The following is a 22958-nucleotide window of genomic DNA, read 5'->3' on the forward strand; positions in this document are numbered from 1 at the left end:
TAGATGTTAGGCTACATAATAGAAATATAGTATTTAGATCAAAGAACGTGTTAAATCACTGTGCCTTATTCTGAGCATGATCAGTTCCAGGAATCACAATTTACAAAGGAAAATCAATTCAATAAGCATTAATTATCTCTTAATTAGAACTTCAGTAATGGCATGGTTGCTTTGTAAAAGAATGAGTCTGACCTGGATGTGTTTTAAAAAAATGATTTTTTTTTCAGATAAGTTGTAGCAGCAAAAGATTTTTGGTTGATAGATGAACGGGGGGATTCTATTACATATCCTTTAGGGTCCATTTGTTCTTTAAGATTCTCTCATCCTATGAATAGAGACTTTAATGTTTAAAGTAACTAGTTCAGTATAAGATGGATAGTCTCCTCACTGATATGATCAATATAAAGAATAATATTTCAAGTTTCATTGATAATTCCAACTACCCTTTAAAATGCTTCTGTCATTAGTTTCTATTAGATTCTGGATCCCTGAAGATCTTTCAGATGAGAAATAGTCTGCCCAAGCCAGAAGGTAAGACTAGACAATTTCACTATCTTTCCCAAACTGTGATTATATGTTGAAAATATCAACAAAGGAAAAAAATGATGTTTCATATATCCAACCTTAGCGAGGTCCACATGAGCATGTGTACATGCATGCATGTGCATGTCTGTGTGTATGTGTGTTTATGGTACTTTTATCCTAGAGACAATGTAGGAGGGCCTCCTCATCCTTCATGGAAGCATTAGGCTATTATGTCCTTTTGTTACTATTTACCATAGCCTATTTCTGGTTCCATTGTGAAGCTAATGTTACAGTGACTGAGTTAAATCTCTCTGCATCTCAGTTCCCTCCTATTTAAGAAGAAGGAGTTGAGCTAAATGATGTCTAAGGCTATATCCAGCTCATGATATGTGATTCTATGATCCTCACCATGCAAGAATTCTAAAGTACAGAACAGAAGCTGAGGGCAGGACAACAAGTTTTGCTGGTGCTTCTGCATGTCGTTACATATAGGATGTAGGAGAAGAAATGAATTCTGCTGGAACTTGTCATAAATACTGAGTGGAAATATTTTTTTTTTCATTTTTGTCTCTACATCACTCATGTGTATACTCTTCTCTCCATTCATGCAGCCACTACTCTGGTTCAGCATCTAATTGATCTCCATACATTAAATCTCTGCCCAATTCAAACCCTCCCCCCCTCGAATTGCCAACTTGATTTTCTGAAGTTTAAGCCTGACCATAGCACTTTGCTCCTTGACAAATTCTAGTGGCTTGGACCACCTGAACGCTACTTATATCTAGTTTTATGCATTATTCCTTTATAAACAATTTTATCTTTAGTCATCCTGACTTATTTGCATTTTTATCTCCTTCACCTTTATATTAGCTGTTCTCTATGCCTAGAGCAGCATCCTTCTAACTCTGGGAATCCCAGGTTCCCTCAAGACTCAGTTCAAGTGGCTCTCCATGCAGAAAATTTCTACCAGCCCCCTTTGCAGTTACTAGTGCCTTGCTTGCTATACTTCTCTTGCATTTGCTTTGTATGTATTCTGTATATAACTACATGTGTGCATGTTATCTTCACTTCTGTTAGAATGTAAGCTCTTTGTACCACCAGCATTTAGCACAGTGCCTGGCACATTAAAAAAATTGGTTTGTTAATTATTTGCTAGAAATTTCATCATCTTAAGGGCCAATCTGCTGATGAGCTGTCACAAACTCAGTTAAGCTAATTTTGAGATAATAGATAAAATGGTCTTATCTCAGCCTATATTTAAACCACTTGCCACTTGGCCTACCTGCCAGACATTTTTCTTTTATTTCCATGTTTTATAAAAGGAGCCCAGAATCACCTCCATGACAGAAGAATGCTACCAATGAAGCCTTAACTCCTTTCCACTTTAACATATTATCTAAGATTGGTCTGATTTCCACACTTGTTCTAGAGAAAAATTGAAAATGACTAATATTAAAAGAAATGCCCATCTCAAAGGGAAAATAGAGTAACAACTGTAGTGACAACATGATATTCACAGAACCTACAGAGGCTATGCATATGCCAGTGTAATTCTGAATCTCAAAATATAACAGATTTTCTACATCGAAGACAGAACTGGAATGTTTATCTAAATACCAGAAAGTGAAATCCCAATAACAGAAATCCAAATCTATCACAGCAACAAAGAAATTTATACACTATAACAGTGCCTGGGGCACCACTATCCAAGCCTTCCCCCTGCTAGAGCCCTCCCACAAACACTCACAGCTTGCTGCCTGCTTCCTCTCTCTCTCACTCAGCTCTAACTGCTGTGTCCAACTTCCTCTCAGCTCTGCTTCACCATTCCTACTCTACCCCTTCATGCTCTACCCATTTGGCAAGTTCCTCCCACCACAGACTCATGTGATGCAGGCTTCCCATGTGACTCAAGCAGGTCATACGGACCTATTAGTGGATGGGAATGATCTTCCCATTAAACAAAAATACATTAATAGCACAATCACTTAAATAAGTATCTGGATTAAATAAGTTGTATCTTCCTTTTGAGATAACTATGAAAATGGGGTGGGAGGGGAAATCAAACTTTTTTTGAGAAACTCCCTCAGAGCAGAAGAAAATTTAGATGAATATTCTTGGAGGCTTTGACTGTTATCACAGAACTCTTTGTGTGTATATAATTGCATTTCCATCGTTGCTATTTTGTTGTCTTTTGGAACTCTATGGGGAAAAATTACTTATCATCCCATACTGGTTGTACCCCATGACAAACAACTGTTCTATGCAAGTGCAGATCTAAGAAAGATCTCGGGTTAAAACTGGGCTCAGGTCAGGGACTGAGTCAATTAAATTTCCTTGTAGAGAGTCTAACAGACAAGTGAATGTTTTGTCAATCCTTTTGGGAATGGCAATAGTGAGGAAGAGGAGCTGCTTCAAATAATAATTGTGGCAAGAATGTTAATAAGGGAGAAGGAGTTTGGTCTCTTGAGGAGCCTTGATTTTATGGATCTTAACTATAAAATTCAGAGGAATACACAGCATTTAAAAAGAAATGCTTTATTTTATTTTCCTGCTGTGTAGAACTGATCATGAAAGGTAAAGATACTTGAGCTGCATTGTAAAAAGAGGAGGAGTGAGGCAGAAGGGAGAGTGAGAGAGGAGAGAGAAATAGAGATTGAGGGAGACACAGACAGAGAGACAGATAGAGACAGAGAAAAGGAGAGACAGAGAAACAGGGATAGAGACAGATGTAGAATAGGAGAGACATAGAGATACACAGAGAAGGACAGACAGGGAGAGAGATCGAGATGTAGAAAGGGAGCGATAGAGAGACAGAGACTAAGACAGAGATAGATGAGATATAGAAAGATAAAGAAGGAATGAGACAGACACAGAAAGAGACAAACAGAAGTAATGAGAGACAAAAAGAAACACACAGAGAATATGACACTGAGATCTGGAGGAAAGAAGGGGAGAGTATATAAGAGAAAGAAGGAGAGGACAAATTAGGAAAAGAAAGTGAGGGAAAATGCAAGCTAGAGGAGAGAGGGTGTTAGGAAAAATGCAGATTAGAGAAAAGATAGAGGGAGGGAGAAGGAAAGTTAGAGAGAAGAATGTGAGGGAGAAGGGATTATGACGAGAATAACTTTGCACATTTCATTTCTGAAAAGAAACACTTCCTGACTGCAAAAGCCCCAAACAAAGTATACAGGTACTTCCTAGAGGAAGAATGAAATGATTTGTAAAGTCTGCTGAGAATCCTCTGGCTATGAAAGACCAGCTGAACTCCTTTGACTAATGGTGTCAATGGGAGAAGAAACGCCTGATAGGCTAAGGATCAATTTTTGCTCCTGGTAGGGTTCAAAGTAGCAGAAGCAGAATAAGCTACAGAATGCAGCTCTTCTTGCTGCCTGAAAAACAGGGCTTATGTAGATATTTTTTTTTGTTAGCTTATTTCTTCATGTCTGAAATTCCTTTTAATGACAGAAAAACCTCAGAAGGTTTAAGAGCTATTTGCCTGGCTTCCAGGACTTACTTTTTAGGCATAATAAGTCATTCATTGAGAGAGAATGCAAAATGAGGAAAATCATTACAGGACTGAAATGACATTGACAGGGAATGCTATGCTGCTTGTAATCCAAACATTTCTTCTACTCAAGGATGTTTTAATAAACTGTAAAGCAGAGACTGAAACATTCCCTAGAATTCAGGAAAATAAGAACCCAGCAGTTTCGTTTTTTTCCACAAATGTGGAATTTAGCTGTCCAGCCTCCAGCGTGTACGTTGATGTGTCACACAAAGGTCTTGAGTTTTGCATATGAGAATACATGCATGCAGACCTGGTTTCATGTTATTTGACATTTAAATATCCAATTACTTGTCCAGACATACAGCCCAGCTCTAAGTGGAAATAATGGCTCCATTTCTCAGAATTCCTTTGTTTGGCTGTGTGTCTGTGGCAAATGTCCCAGGATCCTGGCCTTTCCTGAGAAAGCTTCACATTTATATTTAAAATATTAGGAGGTAATAGGTTTTGGCTTTCTTATTGTTGCAGTGAATTTGGGTGACATTTACGCTGAATCAGATGTTGAAGTCACATTTTATTAAAGTGAGTATAATCTACAAGGAAAGGTTGCAGGCAAAATATCATTAAATGGCACAAAGAGGTAATTCCCAACATGTTGGCCATCATTGTTTCTCCTTCATTTGACTACATGTGAATTAATCGCAGTTCTGATGACTCTTCTCCTAATCCCCACTGTTAATGGCAGTAGGTTGTATAGTGTACGTGGCCAATCGTGATCTCTTACATTCATAATTGCTTTCTGCTGTTTCACAGAAGTCAGAAGATCACAGAATCCAAAGGTATCAGGTCCCAGGACCCAGACGAGAAATGCTGCTGTGACTTCCACCTGCCACCATGGTTGCCTGTCTTCAGACAAAAGCCTTCCTTTTCCTTACTGGGAAGGAACTGAATATGGTTCCCCATGCATGTAGGAACACTCTACCTTGCAGATGAAGCTCTTTTCAAATTATATCTGAAAGGGCCTACATCCAAGAGGATTCAACTAGCATTCAGTGAGACAAGAGACTGGCTACATAGGAATATAATACCTGTCACTAGGTGTCAGAGTTTGCAGCTCTCCGCCATGAACTGGGACAAGTTTAGTGACAGATGTCTGTCACTCACAACTGTTTATGTCTTTAAAACTGCTAATAAACAATTGTCAAAGATTCATTTTCTATTCTTCCTAGGGAATGCACATCCTGAATATTCCTATTATTTTTCCTATTCAACTTAAGACAAGGCAGGATAATTTTTTTTTCTGTCAAGGAAAAACTACTAATCTATGAGGGAGAAATCACATTTGAACAACAGCATATTAAAAATAACTTTAAAAAGGACAGAAAATTTTGAAGTGAAAAAGAGGCATGGAAAAAGTCCTAAAGGGAGAAGAAAGAGAGGAAGAAAAGGGAAAATCAGTGACTTGATAGCACCACAGAAGGCATGGTCAGTAACAGTAATGGGGTGAGGAAAGAGTGATAGGGAAATGAAAAGAAATAGAGAGAGAAAATAGAGGGAAAATATGAGGAGGAGAGAGAGAGAAAGAGAGAGACAGAGACAGAGACAAAGAGAGAGACAAAGGGAGAGACAGATAGAGACAGAGAGAACAAAGTATAGGATGATTTGGTTTGTCACACAGCTGATTAATGGGAGAAGTAGAACCCTGATGGCCTAACTGAATCTAATACACTTGATTTCAATGTCTTTTTTTAAGCTGTCCTCTGTGATAGCAATGTCCACCTGTTGAAATCTTTTCTTTCTCCCCCTATATGACCTAGTTCAGATAGTTCTTTTTTTCATGAAGCTTCTCTTGTACTCTGTTGGTAGAAATGTTTCTCCCTTCCCAGCTTCTTATCCATTTCTATTTGACTTCTTGGTAGACTTAATCATATTCTAATTTGTTTTATAGTTACCTATGTACAAGTCTTATCGCTCTATTTGATTGCAAATTCTTGGAACCTATATTCAAGGACTGTGCTGATTTTCTTCTTATGTATGTGGGACAGGCATATTACCCAGTGAAATCAGATAGTATCTATTTATGTAAGTATATGGTTTGTCTTATGATATTAATTTATTCACTGTGTGACATTGTAAGAAAGCAGAGCTTAATTAATAGTGAAGTCATTAATAGTGTGGAATTGATAGCAGAGTCATCCTGGTTGTTGGTAAATCACATGTAGAATGATGAAAGGGGAGAAATCATGATTTTGTCTCCTTATGCAATAATGTGTTTCTGTGTTTGTGTTGAACTGAATTCAAGGGACAGGAAGACAAAAAAGAGAAACAGAAACATAAGAAATAGAGTGACAGAAGAGGAGGATTTAAAAGCATAATGATCATGGGATCATAAATGTAGATTTGGAAAGGACCTTAGATATCATCTAGTCCAACTCCTTCATTTTACAGATAAGGAGACTGAGACTTGGAAAAGTTGGGTGACTTTTCTAGGATCATACAGTGAATATATTATATACAGTATATACAGAATCATCCTAGTGAAATGAGTTGGTATAAGAAAAACTGCTGATATTACATGATTCACTATGGATTGTGATCATCATAAGTGAACACTGACCTTAAAAAATTTCATTTATAAAGTGAAATAATCCAAAAATAAAAAGGAACTCAGTAACTATTTATTATACCTGTACCTGAATAAAAATCCTTTTTATAGCAACCCCAACAAATGTTCTTCCATTTGGAGATGTCAAGTGAAAAGGAACTCACTGTCTTGTGACAGTGAGCAAAATAATTCTATTTTTTTTTGTAGTTATTAGGAAGATTTCTCTATGCCAACCCTGAATAATCTTTATCTTAGACTAAATTTACTCTTTTGGCTACCATGTCAAGTTTGTAATCCACTAAATAACCTACAGTCACCGAGATGGATCTGTAGATAGAGTGAACCTGGAGTCAGGAAGACCGGAGTATAAACCCAGCCTCCAACACTTACTAGCTGTGTGATCCTAACAAAGTCACTTAATACTGTTAGCCTCTGTTCTTCATTTGTAAAGCAGGGACACAAAGGAGAAATAAAAGACAAACACACCAGTATCTTGGCCAAAAAACTCCAAATGGGTTCATGAAGAGCTGGACAGGACTGAACTGAATGAATGAACAGCAAACAAAATAACTTACATCAGTAGAGAGATGGACATCACTGGAAACTCTCTTCATGGAGGGACCTAACTTGGGTCTGAAGGAGAATAGGAACATTCATCTAGAGATGGAAGGGACCTCAGAGGTAATTTAACTCCTCTCTTATTTTATAGAGAAAGAACTGAATACCAGGGTGGCTAAGTCACTTGCCTATATTAGTATGGGCAGGGTTTAAACTTCTTTTTCCAGAATAGCTGCTCTTTCCCTTCAACAGAGATGCTTCTCATCAAATCAAAGATCAGATTTCCCCCCTTCCACTCAAAAATGAAAACTCTCATGTCATTTTCTATATGCATTATTCTTGGCATACATTTCCTATTCTATACTTGTTAAGCTGATTATTTTAAACCCAAAGGTATACATTTTACCTATATTCTTATCAAATTTAGTCACATTTGTTTTAGCCAATAATTCCAGCCTGTCAGACATTTTTTCTTGCTTCCTGTGTCTGTCATCCAATGTGCTAGCTATATTCCCTACCTTCATATCATCTGCACATTTGACAAGGTTCTTTTTTATGCTTTCAACCAAGATGTTGGTGAAAATGTTGAATAGGACAATGACAAGGACAGATCCCCAGGGCACTCCCTTGAAGACATTATTCCATGTTGACATTAACCCATTAACAAATAACTACTCTGAGGGATGGGGAGATGATGATAAAAGACAAAAAGAATAATTTTGATGCCATAAAAATGAAATGTTTCTTCATAAATTAAAACAGTGTTGTTTGAATTGGAAGGGAAACAAATAACTGTGAAAAAAATTTTGCAGAAAATACATCTGAAGAAAAGGCTGACATCTAGGATATACTGCGAGTTGATACAAGTATTCAGATAAAGACAGACGTCATTCTCCAACTGATAAATGTTTAAAGTATATAGACAGATTTTCATACTTTATACTCATCTAATTAATAAATTAAAAAAAAAAAACATTTTTGGAAGGGCTATGGGCCCTTGGGCTAATGTGCTAAAACTGAATTGGTCCAAAGATTCTTGAAAATTGATTGGAATTATATAAGGTAGGTGTCCATCAGTTAGTATGGGAAATAGTTGAATAAAATATGATATATGAATGTAATAAAATATGATTATACCATTAGAAACAACGAAAGGAATGGATAGGGAAATCTTGAAAGATTTGCATGAAGTGATATAAAGTAAGGAGAGAACACTCAGGGTAAAAACATATAGAATAACTTCAGTAATGTAAAGGAAAATAATTTTGAAAGACTTAAGAACTCTGATCAGTGCAAACAGTCATGGTTCTAGAATACCGGCGATGCCAATTCCTCATTCTCCCTCCTGATAGAGAGGTGACAGATATAGAGGAGGAGATACAGATCGGAGCATGCTTTTTCAGACATGGCCAATATATAAAGTTGTTTTGATTGACTGTACTCATCTGTTATAAAGAAGAGCCTTTTTGGGGAGAGAGGGTGTCAGTTGGAGGGTGGAATAGAGAATTAGTGATGGAGTTGATAATAGTTAGTATTTATATGGCCCTTAAACATTTTCAAAGCCCTTTACATATGATATCTTCTTGGATCCAATAACCCTATGGAGTAGGTCCTTTTATTATTTCCATTTTAGAGACAAGTAAGAAACTGAGTATGAGAAAGATTTCCCTGGAGTCACTCCACTAGTAAATGTCTGAGGCAGGATTTTAACACAGATCTTCCTGAACCTAAATCCAGCAATCTGTTCATGGTATCAAAGAAAAAAGCATCAGGAAAATATTTAAAAATTCACAGAAAGGAGTGGGATGAATTTCATAAAGGGTAAACAAGTAGGACACTGTTGGCACTCTCTTATTTAATTCAATATATACTTTTTTTAAAAAAGTTGTATATAGAATACCCAGGTTCATATACCATCCTTTTTTTCTTCCATTCTCTGTATTTCAACATATTCGTGTTTGTTAAGTTGATTTCTTTTCACATGTCATGACTTTTATTTTCCCACCCATTCCTCCCTTACAAGAAGGTTTCTACCTCCTCCAAAATACACAGCCCTAACAACTTCCCTGCCATGCAGCTTGTCAACCCCAAATTTCTTGCAAACTGCCACAGGATAGCAGAAAGAGCCCTAACAAAAGATGAAGCCCAGGGGGAGAAGGAAGATAAACATATCGTAACCCCCACCATGGGAGGGAAGGGAAGTACCCCTGTACTGCTGCCCCATCCCCTGTATACAGTGAGAGAAGTAGAAAGTTATCTCTCCAAGATATAGCATCAACTTCACCACGGAGGCAAAGGTGAAGTGGGGATGACCTCTCCTCCACCAACTCCAAGTAGGAGAAGGACATATTCTAAAGGAGGGCATATACCACTAGTCCCACTGCAGTTCAGATGCAGCCTCAGCACCAAGAGTGTGTAGGTGTGTAGAGAAGGCAGGAGGGAGAAGGGAATGACTTCTCTGTAAAGTTCCCTTCTCTGTGAGTCCCAGCACCCCAACACAGGTATCTCCACCCCATGCCACAGCCTAGGTGAGGAGAAGAGATGAAACTGTGATGATGCATCCAAGGCCGTTGTTTATTTATTCTTCTGTTCCTGGGAGATCTATGGCAGAACCATTTTACCTCGAGGCATGGTTGTTAATTTGACATGAGCAAAGTGGAACCACTCAATGAAACAATCAGAGATATCACAGCCAACCAAATCCCTGTAGGAAAAGTAGTGGCAAAGACCATAGGCAGGTTCATTGGGATTCCTGAAGGTTGGACATTCCCAAAAGTCACTGAGGGTACACCATACTCAGGCCTTGTGTACACAAATTTCATCTTCTCATGGGAAGCCTTGGGAGCCTCTTCATCTGAGTTCTAACCCTTGGAATGAGCACAGGCAGTTTTCTTCTGAACTCAGACTTTTTTTTTTGTTTGATGGAAGAGCTTTCATAGTCACTTGACTCAATTTGTTTCTCTTTCAATCTCAAAGCAGGCTAGATCCAGGTCCAGTTTTTGAATATGCTTATTCACCATCTCATATGTGTGCATGGAGAACTGCACCTTGTCATCCCCAAATTTCTTGCCAGGTTTTCCTCTGAATTGAGGTTGTGAGTGCTGCTCATATACTTGTCGGCTAGCTTGTCAATCTCTGCTTTCAGTCTTCTGTTCTCTGATCTAGGTTCTGCATGAACTCTGATCTAGGTTTCTCTGGGAGATTTTCTATACCTGACTAGCACGAGGTCCTTTTTGGTGGGAACAGTCTCAGATTCATGAGGAAAAGAGTTTCAGTCCTTTTTTGTAGTTACTGTCTGGAGGGAGGAGCTACTGGAGGGTCTATTCTTTGTCCAGATAATGTTCCAAGTACATTCCCAACACCACTTTGAAGCACAATATTCTGTCTAGTCCAGGGTGAGAGGATGAGAGACTGTTAAATGTGTCGCTGGAGGAATTATAATATAATGGGACTAGTGAAAATGCTAGAGTCATCAGACAGAGGTTCAAGATATGACTTTACCATTTATGACTTTTGTTTGACCTTTGGCAAGTCTCTTAACATTTATTTTTTTTTTCACTATAAAATGAGACAGTTGGATTAGATGATCTTTGAAGCACTTTCTATCTCTAAATTTATGAACCTAAGCATAATTGAGTATATCTGTCTAGCAATTTAGAAATAGCCATCCCTCTCCACCATCACCCACCCAGGTTGGGAAATAGCTTATATAATTTATTTTTTAAAACATCAGTGTTTATTTGGAAATTTCAGATACGTGAAAGACTAACCCAGTTCTTATAAATTTGTGTTGATGACTTTGAGTCGGTTGTAAATTTACTGATCTTTTACGGGGGGGGGGGGGCATTCTTTTGACATTTAAAAGTTTTCATTCTGCATTATGTATACTTTTTAAGAAGAGATTAACATTATACTGTATCACAAAATTTGAAGGTTATATTTATTCAGCAATGAAACATTTGTTTCATCATTTTAATAGTTTCTTCCCCTTCTCCCCCCCAATCAAAACAATTTTAAGTCTAGTTTGGACTGAGTATAACATGGAAAATAGGAGAAACATTGTGAAAAGAGATTCAAAGTACAAAATAATGTCTTGTACTACTCAACCCCTGCCCCCTCCCTTTCTTTTGGATCAATCTCTATGGGTTATGTTATGTACTGACTTTTGTAGTATCCAGCCTTTAGTCCTCTAACCAGCATGGGGTGGTGAAAAATCCCCATGTTAATGGAATGAAGTGGAACACATAAAAATAAAATCTAACAGTGGGGTAGGAATAAAAGTATGCCATGTATGGGAAAATGTGTTTGGTTAGAAGTTCAGTTGTGAATTAGTGTATCCTGGTCTTCTCAATGAAAGCAGCAACTTATAATCATGAGAGGTCTTCATAGGCAGTGAGTAAAAACCTCATACAGAGAAGTAATGCATCTTGTGGCTATAAAAAGATGTAAGGAACTGTTAATGGCTCCAACTCACCAGGTGCTTTTAGGGAATTGATTTCAGCATGTTTTCAAGATCTTTTTCAAGGAAAATCAGAGCAGCATCTTCATTACGTAATTACAGCATCCAGTGATGCTGAAATATTTCCAAATGTTGCCATCTCTCTGGCTTAAGCTATTTAAAGCAATTCAGCTTTATATTATAGCTCAAAAAGGTATTACAGAATAGGAGGGATGTCCTCTGGGAAACATGATTTTAAGTTGAAAGTGACTTTAAAGGCCACCTAGTCCATTCTCCTTAATCTACATAGGGGGGAATAAAAGTCAAGGGAAATTTACTAATGTCTACAGGTAGTAAGTAGCAGAACTTCTCACTCAGGGAAGCATGGGATCCTAGTTCTGAAGCTAGACAGAAGAGCCCTCAAAGTCATCTCATATAGCTCTCTCATTTGTAACAGGAAACTGAGGCTTAGGAAAATTAAGTGACTTGTCCAAGATTGTATAGGCAGCAAGCATCCAGGTCCTCTGACTCCAATGTCAATACATTTTTTCATCCCACCATGTTTCCTTTCTGTGTGTCTTTGCTTGATATTTGGTTTGGTCAGCAACTTGTACATTGGCATGATCAGCCTGTCCCAAATTTGCTTTTATGTGCCTTATTCTGTCTTCCATAACTCCGATGGTATTTTTAATGTTAAAAAAAATCCCTCATGGAGGAAAACACAGCTGAAACTTGTTAGAAAGAGGAAAAAAAGGGAGAGACTACCATAACATGCCTAAACCTAAGCTTCAGAAAGAGTTAAATTCACCTCACTGACTATAGTAGTTTGTGCATTAATTTTGATCAACATTATTGAAACATTAGATTTCCTTAAATTCTCATCTGATCTCAGCCTCTATTTCCTGCTTATATATCTCCTTGCATGTATATCATTGGGAAATACTCTTCCTTTCTCCAAACACACTTTATTCTTAGCTCTCTTTGCTTTGTATTTTAGGTTGACACTCCAGTAACTGATCCTGTAGTAAGATAATGTATTGGACTAGTGGTTCTATAATCCTCACAAGCTCAAAGTGTGTATATAGAAAGTGAATATGTATGAAAAATATTAGACTGTATTGTGATAATATGTAATAAAGTAATACACCAGAGTATGTTATGGTAATGTACAGAGAGTAAGTGATGCCTAAAGTAAAGTTGGCCCACATTTCAGCATTAAGACAAGCTGCCAAATTAAGACAAGCTGCCAAACCTTGCTAGATTATCTGAAGCCTGTAGATTTCAAGAAAGAAATTCTACTACATTAGGTATAGCCTATGAGCCCAAAAAGGAGAAACTCTGCTAAACTGTAAAAGCCTACTAGGTCCAAATAGTGGCTGGACCAAGACTGGTACATGTTTCCTGGAGAATATGCCAAAGAAGCAATGCTAAGGTCGCACCAATAAGAAATGCACCGCCCCTAACACTATCTCTAGGATTGTCTCTAACACAGAAGAATATAAAAGTAGGTGTTGGTACCCAAGAACACACAGTCTTGCTCTAGATATCCATGCCCTGTCATTCATCACCCAGAGCTCCAAATAATACAAGAACATAAGTCATCTGTGTTCTTAATGTTGTAAGTCCGATAAAATGTGCAAGTATTACAATTCTGTTGTGTTTCTCTGCTGGGAAGTCTTCCTGGACAGAATCTGAAAGAACTGGGGTTGAATATGTACCTTGTCCCTACCAGACATGTTTGAGGCCCTTCCAGTAGCCCTTGAGACAGACACTAGAGAGTGGCATCTACACCCATCAAAGGAGAGCATGGTGTTAAGAACCCTTTGGTAGAAAGGGCTGTGAACCCCATGCCCCTTTGGACAGGGATCCTCTGACAGTTAGGAGCATATTAGAACAGATTCTCTCACTCCTTATAGCTTATCTCTGTCTTTTACACCCAAGAAAATTGATGGCAAACCACATTTTCTGCTGACTACAGTATAATGTAAAACTGAAATTCTTAACATGCATGTAGATGGACATATATACTGTGTGTGTATATATATATGTATGTATATTTGTGTGTGTATACAAATCACACTCCCATGTGGTAGCGCAGGCAAACATCAACACTAGGACTCCCCCATATGCCAGGGTGATAGGCAGACTCCAGCTCTGAGAACCATGATGTGCTTCAGTGTAGTCATGGGAAAACAAGGATCTTCCAGTGGACAAGTTTCCACATGTTTTAGCACTGCCCCAGGCAAACAGGTAGACATCAGCCTTATGGTGCCTAAAACAAACAAAAAACTGCCAGTCAGAAGAGTCCTGCCATGCATCAGAATAGCCCCAAGAAAATAGGCAGTATCCACAGGCCATAACATCATGTGCTTTAGCATAGCCATGGGGAAACAAGGAAACACTCCATTGGCAATCAACACATGCCAGACACCAGCACTAGGATCCCAACTCCGAATCAGTTAGACCCCCTACAGCTTCCAGCAGAACCAACCAATTCCCACCCCACCTGCTCGGCACAGTAACAGACACAAGGGTCTGCTGGGAGTCTCAAAACAACATCAGCAAAGCCCCAATCCCAGCCAGGGCCTGTAGCCACTAGCACAAAAAGACTGATACAAAGCCTCTTCTGCTCCAAGAGAAGAACTTAAAAAGAAAGGGAAAAGGCAAAAAAAAAAAGGAAAAAAAACAACAACAGAAAATGATTCTGATCATAGAAATCTATTTTGGTGACAGGGAAGACCAAAATATAAACTCAGAAGAGGACAATAATCTCAAAACTCCTATAGGCAAAATCCCACAGAAAAAACAGGAAGTGGTCTCAAGCCCAGAAAAAACTTATGGAAGAGCTCAAAAAGGAGCTAAAAAATCATATAAAAGAGGAAGAAAAATTGGGAAAATAAATTCAAGTGATGAAAAAGGATTATGAAAAAAAGAATCAACAACTCAGAACACTGTTTACAAAGTAGAAAAGACCAGGTGGAAAAGGGGATACAATGATCCACTGAAGAAGACAACTCCTTAAAGTTTACAACAACCAAAGTGAAAAAAAAAGTATAAAATCTAATTAAGGAAAACACTATTAAAAATATTTTTTAAACAAAACAGAACTTTTATGAAAAGTTAGAATTTTTCAAGCAGAAGTGACACCAAGAATCAATCAAACAAAATCAAAAGAATGAAAAATGGAAGAAAATTTGAAATATTCCATGGGAAAAACAACTAACCTGGAAAATAGATCCAGGATAGGCAATATCACAATCATTAGACTACCTGGAATCCATAATCAAATGGAGGAACTGGCCAGCATCCTTCAAGAAATTACTGTGATGTCTTGGAACCAAAAGACAAAAAATGTCATCAAAAGTATCCACATATCCCCTCAGGAAATAGATCCCAAAATAAAACCCCAAGGAATATTATAGGTAAATTTCAAAACTACCAGGTCCACTAAAAAATAATGCAAGTAGCCAGAAAGAAATAATTCAGATATTGGTGAGTCACGGTCAAGATTATAGGGAACTTAACAGTTACAACATTAAAAGATCAGAGGTTATTGAACATGACCTTCTAGAAGGTTAGAGAGCTAGGATTACAAAAAAGAATCACCTGGAGAAGCTTAGCATAATACTTCAAGGGAAAAAATGTCATTCAACAAAATGGAAGGATTTCAACTTTGATAGGAAGGAGACTAGAACTGAGCAAAAAATTTGATCTCCAATATCAAGATCCAAGAGAAGTCTAAAAAGGGAAAAAGGAAAAAGAAAACGTAAGGGATTCAATGGACCCGAACTGTTTATATTCCTAAATGGGAAGATGATACTTGCAATTCCTAAATATTGAACCACCAATAGTACAGATAGATATAATATACACAGACTTAGGGTATAGGTATAAGGTGAATTTGAGGGAATGACATAAAAAATAAGAGATGAAAAAGAAGAGTACATTATGTGTAGAAGGAAGAGAGAGATAGAATAGGGTGAATTATTTCACACCAATAGGCAAGAAAGAATTACTACAGTGGAGCAGAAGATGGGAGGGTGTGCAGTGGGCATCACTTGAACCTTACTCTCATCAATATTGACTCAAAGGAGGAATAATTTATAAATCAGCTGAATATATAAATCTAAGTTACCTTATAGGAAAGTAGAATGAGAGAAGATTAAGTAAAGTGGGCACAGTGGGGACTGACAGAAGTGAGGGCAGTTCTGGTGAGGTGGTAGAAACAAAACACTGGTGAGGTGGGAAAAGGTGAAAGGAGAAAAAGGACAAACAAGAGGAAGAATAGGATAGAGGAAAATAGACAGGTAGTAATCATAACTGAGAATGGGAATGGGAGGAACTGCCTCATAAAATGGAAACAGATAGTAGAGTGGAACAAAAAAACAGAACACAATAATACATTGTTTACAAAAAACACATTTGAAGCAGAAAGACAATCATAGCGTAAAAATAAGGAACTGGAGTAGAATCTATTATGCTTCAGCTCAAGTTAAAAGAAAAAGCACAGGTATCAATTCTATTCTTAAAAAACGTAAAAGCAAAATAGACCTAATTAAGAGAGATAAATTAGGAAACTACATGTTGCTGAAAGGTACCTTAGACAATGAAGGAATCACATTAGAAGAGTGAAGAATAGGCTACCTGTTAGATATATGGGGAGGGGGAAAATTTGTGACCAAACAAGACACAGAGAACATTACAAAATGTAGGATAGATAATTCTAATTATGTTAAATTGAAAATATTTTGTACAAACAACCAATGCAACCTAGATTAGAAGGAAAACAAAGCTGGGAAACAAGCATTAGAGAAAGCGTCTCTTATAAAGGCATTGTTTCTCAAATACATACACAACTAAATTAAATTTATTTACAAGCCTTTCCCTAATTGATAGATGGTCAAAGGATATGCACAAGCAGTTTTCAGATGAAGAAATTAAAACTATCTATAGATATATGAAGAAGTGTTCTAAACCACTTTTGATTAGAGAAATAGGAATTAAAACTACTCTGAAATACTACCTCACACCTTTAAGATTGGTGAATATAACAAAAAAAGAAAGAAAATGATAATTGTTGGAGAGGATGTGGGAAAATTGGGATGCTAATGCACTGTTGGTGGAGGTGTGAACAGATCCAATTATTCTGTCAATCAATTTGGAACTGTGCTCAGAGGGCTTTAAAAGTGTGCATACTCTTTGATGCAGCAATACCACTACTAGGTCTATATTCCAAAGCGATCATAAAAAAGGATGTACATGGTGGCAAAATATTGGAAATTGAGGGAATGCCTCTCAGTTGGAAAATGTGTGAACAAACTGTGGCATATGAATATATTGGAGTACCAATGTGCAATAAGAAATGTTGAACAGGCAGAGGTCATAAAAACCAGGAAATATTTGTATAAATGAATGCAAACTGAAATGAGCAGAACCAGGAAAACATTGTACATAGTACCAGCAACATCATGTGATCAACTATGAATGACTCAGCTTTTCTCAGCAACACAAGTATACAAAACAAGTACAAAGAACTTCTGAAAGAAAATATTATACATAGCCAAATAAAGAACTGATGAACTGTGAATGCAGACCAAAGAATATTTTTTCCACTTACTTTATTCTTTATCGTTTTTTCTTTTTGATCTGTTTTTTTTATTAGTTTTATTTATTTTTAGATTTTGACATTCATTTCCACAAAATTTTGAGTTCCAATTTTTCTCCCTGTCTCTCCTGTCCCACCAACCCATAACATCTTGCATTCTGATTACCCCTTCTGTCAATGTGCCCTCCCTTCTATCACACCCCATCCTTCCTTTATCCCCAACTTCTCTCTTTTCTTGTAGGGCAAGATAAATTTCTATATCCCATTACCTGTATTTCTTATTTCCCCATTATATGCAATAACAATTTTCAACATTCGTTTCTAATACTTCGAATTCCAACTTCTCTCCCTTCCTCCCTCCCCACCCATCTCCACTGAGAAGACAAGCAATTTAATACAGGCTATATATGTGTCCTTTTGCAAAAGACTTCCATAATAATCATGTTGTGTAAGACTAACTCTATTTCCCTCCATCCTACCCTATCCCCCCTTTTTTTCTATTCTCTCATTTGACCTTGTCCCTTTCCAAAAGTGTATACTTCTAGCTACTCCCTTCTCCCATTTGCCCTCCCTTCTATCATCCCCCTCACCCTACTTGTCCCCTTCTCCCCTACTTTCCTGTAGTGTATGATAGACTTTCATGCCAAATTGAGTGAGCATGTTATTCCCTCCTTAAGCCATATGTGAAGAGAGTAAGCTTCACTTTTCCCCTCTCAGCTCCTCCCTTTTCTCCTACATTGAAAAAGATTTTTTTTATCCCTTTTGTAAGTTATAGTCTGCCCCATTCCATTTATCCCTTTCTCCTCCCAATATTTTCCTCTCTCACCCTTTAATTTAGTTTTATTTTTTTAATGGATATTATTTCTTCTGATTCGACTCAACCTGTACTCTGTGTGTGTGTGTGTGTGTGTGTGTGTGTGTGTGTGTGTGTAATCCCTCCACCTACTCAAATACTGAGAAAAGTCTCAAGAGTTAAAAATATTACCTTTCCATGTAGGAATGTAAACATTTCAACTTTAGAAAGTCCATTATGATTTTTTTCCTGTTTACCTTTTCATGCTTCTCTTGCTTCTTGTATTTGAAAGTCAAATTTTCTATTCAGTTCTGGTCTTTTCATCATGAATATTTGAAAGTCCTTCATATCATTGAATGATCATTTTTTCCCTTGAAGTATTATGCTCAGTTTTGCTGGGTAGGTGATTCTTGGTTTCAATCCCAGTTCCTTTGGCTTCTGGAATACCTTATTCCAAGTCCTTTGATCCCTTAATGTAGAAGCTGCCAGATCCTGTGATATCCTGATTGTATTTCCACAATACTCAAATTGTTTCTTTCTAGCTGCTTGCAATATTTTCTCCTTGACCTGAGAACTCTGAAATTTGGCCACAATATTCCTAGGAGTTTCTTTTTTCAGATCTTTTTCAGGAGGTGATTGGTGGATTCTTTCAATATTTTTTTTGCCCTCTGGTTCTAGAATATCAGGGCAGTTTTCCTTGATAATTTCATGAAAGATAAAGTCTGGACTCCTTTCTTTTTTTATCATGGCTTTCGAGTAATCTCATAATTTTAAAATTGTCTCTCCTGGATCTATTTTCCAGGTCATTTGTTTTTCTAATGAGATGTTTCACATTATTTTCTATTTTTTTCAATCTTTTGGTTTTGTTTTGTAACTTCTTGATTTATCATATCATATCATATCATATAGTCATTAGCTTCCCTGAATTAAAGAATGATTTTGTTCAGTGAGCTTTTGAACCTCCTTTTACATTTAGCTAATTCTGCTTTTTAAAGTCTCCTTCTCCTCATTGGCTTTTTGAACCTCTTTTTCCAATTGAGTTAGATTATTTTTAAAGATGTTATTTTCCTCAGCATTTTTTTGATTCTCTGTTAGCAAGCTGCTAACTTTCTTTTCAAGCTTTTCTATTACCTGAATCCATTTCTTATTCATTTTGGAGATACTGGAGGCAGAAGCCTTGACTTTCTCTGACAGTATGCATTCTTCTTCCTCATCTGAAAGGATGGAAGGAGATACCTGTTCATCAAGAAAGTAACCTTGTACAGTCTTATTTTTTTCACATTTTTTTGGGCATTTCCCAGCCAGTTTCTTGACTTCTGAATCCTTTGTCAAGAGAATGGTCTTAGTACTCTTCCTCCCCCAAGGATAGTGCTCAGGGCTGAGATTCAGATCAGCTGCTCAATTCCCCCAGGGGCTATGGGTGGGGGTGGGGCAGGCAAGAGGAAAGAATCAAAGGTGTGGGATAAGAGGCACCATTTTCCATACTCCAGGATAGAGGTGATTACAAAAATTAAGCTATTACCACACAAAAAAATGCACAGGCAAAGGAGAAAAAATCCAACCATAAAAAGGTATTAAGGGAAGAGAGATGACCTGGGTTCATCTTCAGAGGAGGACATTGAAGTAAAGAAATCCCCAAAGAATAATGTCAAATGGTCACTTGCACAAAAAAGAAATTCATAGAAGATCTAAAAGAAAGTTTAAAAACCAAATGACTGAGATAGAGGAAAAAAACTAAAGAAAAAATTAAAATAATCCAAGAAAAACAAGAAGGTTGTGAAAGGAAAGTCAACCAATTAGAAAAGGAAATCTAGAATCTTAAGGAAGAAAATGACATCTTGAAAATTAGAGGTGGGCAAAGTAAAACTAGTGAAATTATAAGAGATTAAGAAATAATTAACAAAATGTGAATAATGAAAAACTAGAAGAGAAAGTAAAACATAAGAAAAACCAACAGATTTGGAGAACAGATCAAGAAGAGAATATATAAAAGTAATCAGACTAACTGAAAGTTGTGATCAAATAAAGAATCTTGATACAATAATACAAGAAATAATTAAAGAAAATTGTCCTTGTGTGGAACACAAGGCGGTGATGGGGGAGGGGGTTAGAAATAGAAAAAAAAATCCAGCAATCGTCACTTAAAAAAGATACTATGAGGAAAACTCATGAGAATATCATAGTCAAATTTTGAAACCCTCAGCTCAAGAGTAAAATATTAAAAGCATCAAGATGGAAACAATTTAAATATGGTGGCATGACAATTAGACTCACACAGGACCTAGCGACAAAGACATTAAAGGATCTCAGGTCTTGGAACATAATATATTGAAGAACAAAAGAAATGGGGCTCTGACTAAAAATATCATACCCTGCAAAATTAAGTGTCTTCCAGAATGGAAAAAAGTGGACATTTGATAAACTCTTAGACTTTTACAACTTTGTTAAAAATAATCCTGAACTTAATAGAAGATTTTACATACAAGTACCAAGAGAAATATAAGGTACATACCAATAGATAGATAGATAGAAAGACTGATAATAGATAGATAGATAGATAGTTACAGATAGATAAATGTATGTATATATGTAGATATATAGACATATATCTACATATATATATATATATATATATATATATATATATACAGAGAGATAAAATGTAAAATATGTGTCTAAGATTCTTATTAATAATTGGGTAGTTCATAAATATGATTGAGGAAAACCTGAGTGGGATATAAATTTAAATTCAGAAACAGCTAATAATAATTATTTTATACAAATGAGATGCAAGAAGAAGAATCAATATAGAGAAATTACATGGAGGAGCAAAGCTGGTAGTTTTGGTAACCCACTTTCATTGGCAATGAGTTTAAGAGGGAACAACAGATATATATTTAGAAGAGTGTAGAAGTCTTCTTTTATACTCAGCTCTCCTGATACTGGTATTGAGGTGTTAAGTTACTCTTCTCTCCTTTGTGGTTCCTTGTCTTCCTATCAGAATGGATTCTATCCCTTGATCCTTTTCAGACAGGCTAGGATAACCATCGTGCTCTAGGTGCCCAATTTTTGGAGCTTGTTCTTTCTTGCAACCCTGTTCAGACCTCTGCATTCTGTTTATTTTTTTTGGAGGGGAGCAGAGTAAGAGATAAAGGAAGACACGTTTCATTCTGTTGTTGTGGTGACTCTTTCACAGAGGAGATCAACATTTTCTTTATATTAATTATCAAAGAGCAGAGATTCTTTACGAGGTTCATTAATTTTTTGAAAATTATATTTCAGTATAACTGGTTTCCTTTTAAATCCTATGTATTTTATTTTATGCATTTTTATGTATATTATACTCATAGACTTCACAAGACTGCCTAAGGGTCTGTGATACCAAAAAGAAAAAAAATTTTAAGAACCCTCAGTGAAAGAGTTTATGGGGGTGGGAAATGAAAGGGTTACTTGTCTGACCATGGCACCTTAGTAACAAAGGAAGGATTTAAGTAATTTCCTCCTCTGATTCCAAGGCCAGACCTCTCTCTAAACCAAACTACACTGCCTCTCAAATCATTTTGGGTAGTTACTACATTTTTTGTTCTTTGAACCTGTTTGTACCACTACTGACCATATAGCACAATGATGTCTAAGATAGAAACAAGGACACAATATATACCAAATAGCCACAGCAGCACTCTGTGAGTGGTAGCATAGAACTTCAAACAAAATGGATTCCATCAAGTAAGGAAATGATGAACAAACTGTGGTATATGAATGAATATAATGTACATTAAGATACAGAGAGTGTAAGGAATTCAGAGAAATATGGGAAGATTTCTATGAACTTATACCAAGTGAAATAATGAGAACAAGGAGAAAATATACACAGTGACAAACCCAACCAATCCCCATGTTGCCCATGACTTCCTGAGCAAATCTGTGTCTAGAATAGATCTGCCTCCTGTTTCTGTCTTCTTTCCTTTGGTATAAGACCTTGTAAGTTTCTTTCTAGGTCTGTGTCTAGAATAGATCTGCCTCCTGTTTCTGTCTTCTTTCCTTTGGTATAAGACCTTGTAAGTTTCTGAAAGGTTGAAAGAATTGCTAGATGTCTAGCAGCCATAGATGTTAAGGATTCTCAGTCCTGACCAGCAACCAGTTCAACTCAGCCAAGTAGTGGATCTGGCTAACAGCCAATACACCATACCCTGCAAGCCATGGAGTGTCTCTTCCATTGCTTACCAAATATTTGTAGCAATTCCTTTAAATTTCAGTACACTCTCACCAGGGACTGAGATGGTAGAGGAGAGAGGTACACTGATTGAAGGAAATGTTTTTTATTTTGACTATATCTAATCCTGGGACCTCTCTTTTTAATTAATTAATTTAATTAATATTAAATGCTTATTGATAAAATTGAGAAAAGACCAACTAATACCAATAACAACTGAGCTGGTCCAGTGCAAGGGAAGGGCACCTACTCTAATGACCTTATGGAAGTGTATCTTTATACTGGGAAGCAGGAAGTGAAAATGATCCATCAGAGACTTTTGTATGTTCCCGTTGCACAAAGTAGTCAATTAAAAGTCTCTTCCTCATCACTCAAAAAATTAATGGAAAAATCACAGACTAAATGCCCCCTTTAAATCAGAGGTCATGGTCCTCCGTTGCACTTTTCTAGAAGCTGACTCCTCAATAATCCTCCAAAGGTGACCTAGTCAGAACTGTTTTAGTTATTTCATAACCATTTAGTAAGTCAAATCAAATCAACACAAATTTATTTTGTGCTTACTTTGTGCTAGGCACCATACAAAGTACTACAACTACAGAAAAAGGCAATTTCCTTCAAGAAGCTCATATTCTAATAGGGATAAAATATGCAATGTTTTTATTCATGATATATACTGGGTAAATTGGAGGTGACTTCAGAAGGAAGGAGCTAGCAGT

General features: G+C 36.8%; 1 long non-coding RNA gene and 1 pseudogene across 1 annotated transcript in view; one reads left to right on the forward strand and one right to left on the reverse strand.

Annotated features, from left to right (window-relative positions):
* LOC140511172 (uncharacterized) overlaps window positions 1-5238 on the forward strand; it is a 31851-nt gene extending 26613 nt beyond the window's left edge. Inside the window, exons 2-3 of the long non-coding RNA XR_011969456.1 lie at window positions 468-531; window positions 4844-5238. This is a non-coding gene — a long non-coding RNA (uncharacterized lncRNA). The remainder of the gene's footprint in view (window positions 1-467; window positions 532-4843) is intronic.
* Window positions 5239-9794: 4556 nt separating this feature from the next.
* On the reverse strand, window positions 9795-12302 carry LOC140512239 (inhibitor of growth protein 4-like; annotated as a pseudogene).
* Window positions 12303-22958: the final 10656 nt, after the last annotated feature.

Source organism: Notamacropus eugenii, chromosome 6 (assembly GCF_028372415.1).
Source record: "Notamacropus eugenii isolate mMacEug1 chromosome 6, mMacEug1.pri_v2, whole genome shotgun sequence".
In the NCBI taxonomy this organism is placed as follows: domain Eukaryota; kingdom Metazoa; phylum Chordata; class Mammalia; order Diprotodontia; family Macropodidae; genus Notamacropus; species Notamacropus eugenii.